At 41.7% G+C, this 8814-nt stretch overlaps 1 long non-coding RNA gene across 1 annotated transcript; it reads left to right on the top strand.

Moving 5' to 3' along the window:
* The first annotated feature begins 2048 nt into the window (after nt 1-2048).
* On the top strand, nt 2049-2581 carry LOC120571331. The gene is made up of 2 exons (XR_005641217.1): nt 2049-2405; nt 2501-2581. It is a non-coding gene; the product is annotated as an uncharacterized LOC120571331 (long non-coding RNA).
* The last annotated feature ends 6233 nt before the right edge of the window (nt 2582-8814 follow it).

The raw sequence follows: 8814 nt of genomic DNA, 5'->3' as shown, positions 1-8814 counted from the left end.
ACAGTTCCGCATTCACACCTGGAAGCTGCCCAGTACAACCACAGTCTGATCTGCTGGCCACGGAGCAGCTCCACTGGAGCGGTTGGGGGTTATGCGTCCCAAATTTCTCTGGCCGCGCCGCTCTCACTATGGAACTGACAGGAATCTAGCGTCTCTCCCCCCTGGAGTTCTTAGGGCGTGCCTAGCCTACTCCTGGTTGCTTGGCAACAGTAAACAGAAATTCTCCGGTGCTACCTTCAAGCACGTCTTAAAAGTTACTTCAGAGGTATTGTTAAGTCACAAGAACGATGTTTTTGGATTTAAAAGTATTTATTTCTCAATTAAAGTAACAAAATATATGAGATAAAATGCCAAACGTATCAGATATATACAGAAATACGATGTCCTGAACATAGGTCCTGAAGCGTTTTCCGCCATCTTGAATTATTTTCTTCGACTCGAGCCACTGCCCTCACGCTCCAATTGGCTGTCGCTTTGTCGCATCGCTCAGCATTTGCATAAAATAGACTTCTTGTCTATTTTGGCCCCCGCCTTGCTCATGACAGCGGCGAGCTCGTCGATGAATGGTCGCCTGTCGCTTTGTCTCTGTCTCTTGTAGCTAATGTGAGAGTGGGATGAGAGGGGGAGTGGCCAGTGGCTAGAGCGGCAAAAGCCAATGTGTGCTTCTTTTACCTATATATTTAAAGGAATATTTCACCGCTGGAAAGCTGAATATATCTTTAAATTGGGTCACTTATGTAGTAGAAATGTGAAAAAAAAATTGAAATTGGTGCCTTCTAGGTCGAGAAAAGCCAGAAAATGTGTTTTGGTCTTATATGGATGAAAAACACCAAATCCCAGAATGCACCGGCTTCGTAGCTTTGAGTCCACTCCCAAGCCTCGCCTACCGCTTGACAGACCGACAGAGGCATTCAACTCAACTCAACCGTGTTTTATTGTCATTTCAACCATATACACGAAACAACGTTTCATCGTGACTCAAGTGGTGTTACACATTTAACATATATAAAAACGACATTATATAAAAACGACATACGAAACAGGCTACATTTAGTACACACACTTTATAGGCTCCGTAAAGTTCAGCTAACACATACTAGCATTAGCGCTTGATGGGCTGTAAACACCGAGCATAAACACAGCCGTGAATTAGTGTGTAATGTAGAATGGTCGGCATTTAACAGTCACAAGCTCCACCAGCAGTTAGCAGTAGCTAGTTGGATTTTATTTCTACACCAGTCCGTTTAACACAGCCCACCTCCACGGGCCGGCGAGAGCAGCCTGGTAGCTGGATAGTCCCGGTGCCGGTACACTGTTGTTCAGGCATGTTTCCACAACAACAAAAACACAGCAGTCTCTGAACTCACGTTGGGAGTTTCGTTGAAGGAGGATGTAGTCCAGCTTGTTGTTAAATGAGCAGACACTTGCAAGCAGGATGGCTGGGACAGGTGGACAGCTAGCGTTAGCTTTCCACCTAGCCGATGAGGATGTCCCCTAGCCGGCTAGCGGCATTGAGCGACACCGCTGGTCTCCGTGCAGGCGCCTCACGTAGTGTGCCGTATTGCGTCTGTAAAAACGTTTCCTCCATATTCTCCGATCTGTACCGATGTATCCCGGTGGTACACACGTCCGGTAGTTTGAATGCAGATAATTGTTGTAAAAGTTTTCTGCTGAAAACCGAAAGCCTGTTTAGCGAAGATTCAAGATGGCTGACAGTCGTTTTCATTCGGAATACCTCGGCCAGACTCGGCAGTCCAACCCCCTGTGGGCGTGTTGAAAACATACGGAAGTAGATCCTACTACTGGCTGTTGTCCTTTGCCTCTGGCCCAAAAATCTTCCAATGACGCAAAAATCGTCATTTTACGTCATCGGAAGATTTTTTCCAGGCCCCAAATGCAGAAATCTCTCGTCTCAGGGGGACATGAGGGAGGGAGGCACGGTCATTCAGAAATACTATCGGGTTTCTACTGATACAAAGCTGAATGCTAAATCGGTGAAGTATCCCTTTAAAAGCAAACAAGTTTGCACCAAAGTGCTTCACAAAGACAAAAACATATGTATAGAAGCAGATATGAAAAAGCTCTTGGGGTTGGAGGCTGCTGGTTGCAAATGTCACATTCAAGTTGTTGAGTCAGCTCATTGATTGTGACAGATGGAGCATGTCTCTTGGTTCTGGATAAAACATCAGATGCTAAACCTGTTTCAGAGGCTGGAAATCCTGAACACCTTTTGGTGGATCTGCAGAGTTCATCTGAACGACCAGCCTCTGGACAGGCTGCATCATCCTCTGTTTATTAAAGGCAGCTCAGTAACAGTGGCTTTTTCCTTACAGCTCCTCACAAAAGCTCTGAGCTCTCTGAGAACCTGAATCCAGAGACCTGATTTACAAACACATCCTGCACTGGTAAAGCAGTAAACTCTTCACATCTCCAGTTAAACAGTTTCATTCAACATTCAGTTCATATACGCACTATATAACTCTATTTGTACTTTATCTAGATATGCATATTGGTTACAGCTCTGGACAACATCTTTATGGACTCTATGCTAGCGGACATAAACTTCTGATTTGCAAGCCCATCCTGCACACAGAGAGTTACTTCAAATGGGACAGTAAGCAGTAAATGCTGTGACGTGAACTATTCACATCTCCAGTTAAACAATACCTGAAATGATAAGATTCCTACAACAAACAGTTATATTAAAGCCCTTAAAAAACTTGCTTTAGAAATCATGAGTATAATTATAACATGAAATAGTCATGAAGCAACGAGCACAAGCAAAAACGAGAAATGTTTTAAATTTCTTTATTAGGAGTTGACAAAATGTTGAGTATGTCGCTATGTGGAATTTAAAATCTTCATGGTAAAGGATATGTTTGTGTGTGTAATTAAAGCTGCTGTAGGTAAGATTGTGAAGATCCAGGACTTTGCCAACAAATTTGAACATCGACAACTTCTCAGTCCCTCCCCCCTAAATGCTGCAGTCCAAACCGTCTCCTAAGCCCCTCCCACACAACAGAGTTTGACAGAACTGCTGGCATGTCAGACAACACGTTCAATAACTAAACACTAACACAACGTTAACTTTACTCACCAACAGTAAAAAGATGCTAACTAGCAGGTTAGCGTTAGCCATTTCAGCATCATATCAGACCGACCACTGTGCTAACGTTACTATCATCCTCACCAACGCAGCTTTGTGGACTTCTGACTACTAATAACCAAGTGAAAGATAAATCACTCATGGTAATTATGTTACCTGTCGAGAAGAAATGTGGCTACGTCTGCATCGTTCTTCAGATCTTTAAAATCCCGGAGCTCACGCCACCTCTGAAAAGCTACTCCATTATTCACCCGAGTTTTGGGAAACCTTTCTGCAGCTCGTGCACGGGGAGGGGGGAGGGGAGAACGCTATATATGCGTGTGCCCGAGCAGTGATTGACAGGCAGATAGACACCCCATGTGGCCCTGATTGGAGAAAATCAACCGGGAGCGGTGGAATTTTGCCAATGGCACTACAGGCTGTAGGAGGTGCCAGAGGAGCTGTCTTTTTTTTTTTTTTTTTTTTTTTTTTTTTACATAATTCATGTAGTTCTACTGGAACATAGGGTCAGTTTCAGCAAATATGACAGAAAGTTAGTTTTATAAGACTTACCTACTGCATCTTTAATATCCTTTCTGTATTATAGGTTTATATACTCAAACATTCAGTTCATATACTCACTATATAACTCTTTAACTCTATTTGTACTCTATGTAGATATGCATATGGTTTGGGTCTTATAGATAAACTACTGTAACATGTATGGAACCATCCCAATGAAGTAGGGGTAAATAAAATGTCCTCTCTGGTGTTTGACAACTTGACAGCAACATCCTGATTATTTAGCTTAATTAAAAGAAAAATGTGTAAATATTCTGATTATATATTTCTTTTAAAGTGTGGTTTTGGTCTTTAAGAATCTCAGCCAACACTCAGCATGTCAGATGTGTTTGATATTCTCATATTTTTGTATTTTATTTTAGAATCATTAATGTCAAATAAAATTACTTTTACATAAAAAATGCATCAGTTTCAGTTTTTTTCTGTTCTCAGAGTAAGTAAGTGTGAAAACTTCTGACTCAGATGTATAAGATATTAAACGTTATTAGTCAAAGTTCTGGATCCTCTTTTAATCTTAGCTGTAAAGAGACAGTAAGAAATACAAAGAAACCTGGATTTAGTGTTACTTTTATTCAATATTTGCTTTCATATTGTATACAGTATGATCAAAATTATGATAAAAAACTTTCTAGTTTCTTGTAACTAGTTTGGGACTCCAGAAGAAAGCCCGATGGAGTGTTTCACTGTCAGACACACAGGTTTTAGTAGATCATTCTGTTAGATAACTGGTTGTTAATTCCTTAAGCAGTAAAGGAGTTTATCAAAGCCCTGTTCCTATTTTAAGGATTATTCAATTCAAATGTGTCTTAAACTATGAACATGATGAGGCCAGTTTCCAATAACTCTCACTCACAGGACACACCTCATGAAGGTATTCCTGAAAAAGAACTTACTTCCTCATTTCACACATCACCTCACACAGCAAGATATATATGTGTATGTGTACATATATAAATAAGTGAAGAATTAAGTTGTTTGTATATAACTAAAGGACAAAGTAGAAAGGAGGAAAGATGGAGAGGAGCTTCATGAGGACGTGGACCTCGGAGAGATCCTCCCCAACCACGATGGATCCTTCCAGATGAGTGTTGACCTGGACCTTTCATCAGTCCCAGCTGAAGACTGGAGGAGGTACGACTGTGTGTTTCATCTCTCTGGTGTGGAGGACCACATCGTCACCAAACTGGACAAAGCAGAGATCAGGACCAACAGAGGTGAGAATGGAATCAGACGTGAGAAAGGAAACACACATTTTCCTGTAGTTGATTCATCTAATATTTGATATACCGTTTTTAAAGATTAAGGATTAAAAATGACCTTCAACAACAACAGCAGTACAAACTTATAATGTCTGTATACAGGACTGTAGTCTGCTTGATAGATGGATGTTCTTCTCTTCTAACCTGCTTCATCTGTTCAGGTTGGGACTATTGTTGTTGTTTTCTGCTCAACAGAGGAGCCCACTAACATGACCATCCCCATCATCGCTGCAGTGGTTGTTCTGGCTCTCGTCCTCCTCGCTGTGATCGGAGTCCTAGTTCACAGAAAGAAGAAAGGTGAGAGACTCAAACAGAAAGATTGCCTCATTTCTTTCTCAGTATTTAGATTTTAGACTTCAAATGAATGCTTTGATCCAGACTTTAAAAGTGAAGTGAACCTCAAACTTCAACAGTAAGTGGTGTGAGGCTCAGATCCGCAGTGTAATTATAATATGATGACTAGAAGAACCAAATTTATATTTTGGTTAAACAATTATTATTTATGTGTTGACATATCATCTTACTTGCTTCTGCTTTTCATATAATATGTTTAAAGACACTTAACTTTAAAAATATGTATATTTGTTTGTAAGTGTGTTCCCGGTATACACTAAGATAGTGATTCCCAACCTGGGGTATGTGGACCCCAGGGGGGACCTCTGCTGTTGCCAGGGAGTAGGTGGAAAGATTGTAGAGCTCTACTGCTGTAATTTGAACATTTACAAATTATGATTTGATAAAAAAAGAATACATGCAGATACTAACATTAAGTCAACAACACCACATGTTGCAATTAGGTAAGAGAAAACAAGTTAGCAAGCGAACACAGTTTAAAGTTTAAACAGATAGCTAAAAGTAATGGCTAAACACTTCAAATGATTAGTTATAAGTAATGTACTGGATACATGTTGGAAATAGTTAGCTAAAAGAAACGTTAGTGGATAAATATTCAGCTTCACTCTAAGTAGTAGGAGCCTAGTAGGCTAGTAGTAGTACTGCTGACCAAACCAACCTTAAAGATGCATTAGGTAAGTCTTATAAAACGTTCTGTCACATTTGCTGAAACTGACCCTATATTCCAGTAGAACTACATGAATTATGTAATATAAAAAAAATCCAGCTCCTCTGGCACCACCTTCAGCCTGTACTGCGATTGGCAAAATTCCACCGCTCCCGGTCGATTTTCTCCAATCAGGGCCACAGGGGGTGTCTAACTGCCTGTCAATCACTGCTCAGGCACACGCATATATAGCGTTCTCCCCTCCCCCCTCCCCGCGCGCAAAATTTCGAATCCCACTATGGCCACGCCAAGACCCGCCCTACGAAGCAGCTCGATTGGTTAGGGTTAGGCATTTCACCTCAAGTGGTTAAGGTTAGGGTTATGGGATTGGTCAGGGGATAGGACCTGTACATGTAAGCATGGACGCCTGGCCAATTGTAGTGTGTGAATGCTATTGAAGGGCGGGTCTTGGCGTGGCCATAGTGGGATTCGTAATATCGCTCCCCGCGCACGAGCTGCAGAAAGATTTCCCAAAACTCTGGTGAATATTGGAGTGGCTTTTCAGAGGTGGTGTGAGCTCCGGGATTTTAAAGATCTGATGAACGATGCAGACGTAGCCACATTTCCTCTCGACAGGTAACGTAATTACCATAAATGATTTATCTTTCACTTGGTTATTAGTAGTCAAAAGTCCACAAAGCTACGTTGGTGAGGATGATAGTAACGTTAGCACAGTGGTTGGTCTGATGTGATGCTGAAATGGCTAACGCTAGCCTGCTAGTTAGCATCGTTTTACTGTTGGTGAGTAAAGTTAACATTGTGTTAGTGTTTAGTTATTGAAAATGTTGTCTGTCTGTCATGCCAGCAGTTCTGTCAAACTCCCTTGTGTGGGAGGGGCTTAGGAGACGGTTTGGGCTTCAGCAGAAAGGGGGGAGGGACTGAGAAGTTGTCGATGTTCAAATTTGTTGGCAAAGTCCTGGCTCTTTACAATCTTACCTACAGCAGCTTTAATATTTACAGTTGAATTGTATGAAAACTTGTTTTATATAATGAATAGTGTTATACATTTGGAACATACATTGGGAATTGAGGAAGGGGTACGTGAGTTCATCTGACAGGGCTGTGGGGGTACCTCAGACCAAAAGGGTTGGGAAGCTCTGCATTAAAGCCTGTTTTAAAGTTCTGCGGAGGCTCCATGCAGAGCTTTCGCCATAGCCTAGGTAAGTGGCAAGGATGTTTATGCTTGTGCGCTGGTGTGTGCGTCGAGCCTGTGTGTGTGTGTGTGTGTGTGTGTGTGTGTGTGTCTGTGTGTGTGTGTGGAGTAGGTGATAGAGTGAGGGAGAAGTGAGAGAGTGACGGCGATTTCCCCAGGAGCGAGTACCGACTCTAGAGTCATAGTGAGAGAAACAAAGTGTCTCCCCTGTTCTTTCTGACCACGGTGGGAGATCTGGAGCAGGAGAAGTTAACCCCTCCTTGATTTCATGATGTTTATGGAGAAGGAGAACCAGGAAATGAGTCGGGGGAAATGCAACGCTACCAAGCCACGGCCGAGCGACGTGCGTCGCTGTGACATGTAGTTGCATTTTTCCAGAGGTGCACGTCAGGGTACAGCGTAGGGTCTGGCGTAGACGTAGAGTGGTCTGTGTCTACACCAGACCCTGCGCCGTCAGTTCTAGGCATGACCATAAAACGGCCTAAACATACACTCATGTCCCTTGCAGACTTACCAGCAATTAAATGGCAGTTAAAGGTGCTCTAAGCGATGTTGGGTGACGTCACTTCTTGTTGACGTTTGAAGTATTGTCAAACAAAACGGAGGCTAGCTCGCCCCTCCCTCCTCCTCATCCCGTCCCCTCCCCCTCCCTTCCGTGCTTCCTGAAACACGTGCACTAACCCCCCAACCCCCACCCCCAAATCCTTCTTGTCGGTTATTGGCTGGAACACTGTTAGTTATGTTTGGTGGTGCAGGTTGGCCAGTTTGTTTTTGGAGCCTGGGCTGTCTACAGAGACGTTTTTTTACAGTGTGTTCAGGGGACAGGCAGCTCCCCGATAGTGAGGAGATGTTTGCTGTATGTGACAAAAAATTTTGCCTAAAATTTGTGACATCGCTCAGGGCACCTTTAAGGAACACTTAATTGCTTTTCTATTGGAACAATCTCTGTCGAGTTTATTTCTGTACAAGGAACAATGGATTAACAAAACCCATGATTATAGTTATGATGTAAAAAAAAAGTAAAGAAAATGTATTTATCTGTATGAGGTGGCTAGAAGGGGAAATCATATCCAGGGTGGGGAGAGTGACCACTGTGAGAACTAAAATGACTTGTCTTTGCTTTATATTTAAGGCAAATGCCCTCCATCTTCTGAAAACAGTTGAGCTCTCTGAAAAGGAAACTGAATCCAGAGTCTAAATGATAAAATCAAAGGACTGGAGGTGATTGTATTGTGTACTGACTGCATTGTTCCTGAGCTTATATATCATGTCTAGTTTGGAGGGGTTATTATTCGGTTTGATTTAACTGACAGATGAAACCTGGACACTGCTAGGTGATAGCTGGAAAAGAAAAAAATGTGTATGTGTTTATGCATGTATGTAAGTGTAAGTATGTATATATGCATGTATGTGTGTATACATATATAAATAAGTGAAGAATTAAGTTGTTTATATATAACTAAAGGACAAAGGAGAAAAAGGGAGTAGGACCAGAAAGGTTTTTTAAACTTCTTCCTCCTCCTTTTTGAACATGGGAATCCTTATTTGAATCATTTACAATACTTTTTAAATTTTGTAGTTTGTTGAGGATTTGTTTTTTTGTTGGTTTTCTTGCTTGTACTGAAATACACGTTCTTATTTATCTTTTATTTTGTATTTATTTTTAGCATGTTCA

The sequence above is a fragment of the Perca fluviatilis genome, chromosome 13 (genome assembly GCF_010015445.1).
Source record: "Perca fluviatilis chromosome 13, GENO_Pfluv_1.0, whole genome shotgun sequence".
Taxonomy (NCBI): domain Eukaryota; kingdom Metazoa; phylum Chordata; class Actinopteri; order Perciformes; family Percidae; genus Perca; species Perca fluviatilis.
This window is presented reverse-complemented; position numbering and strand designations above follow the sequence as displayed.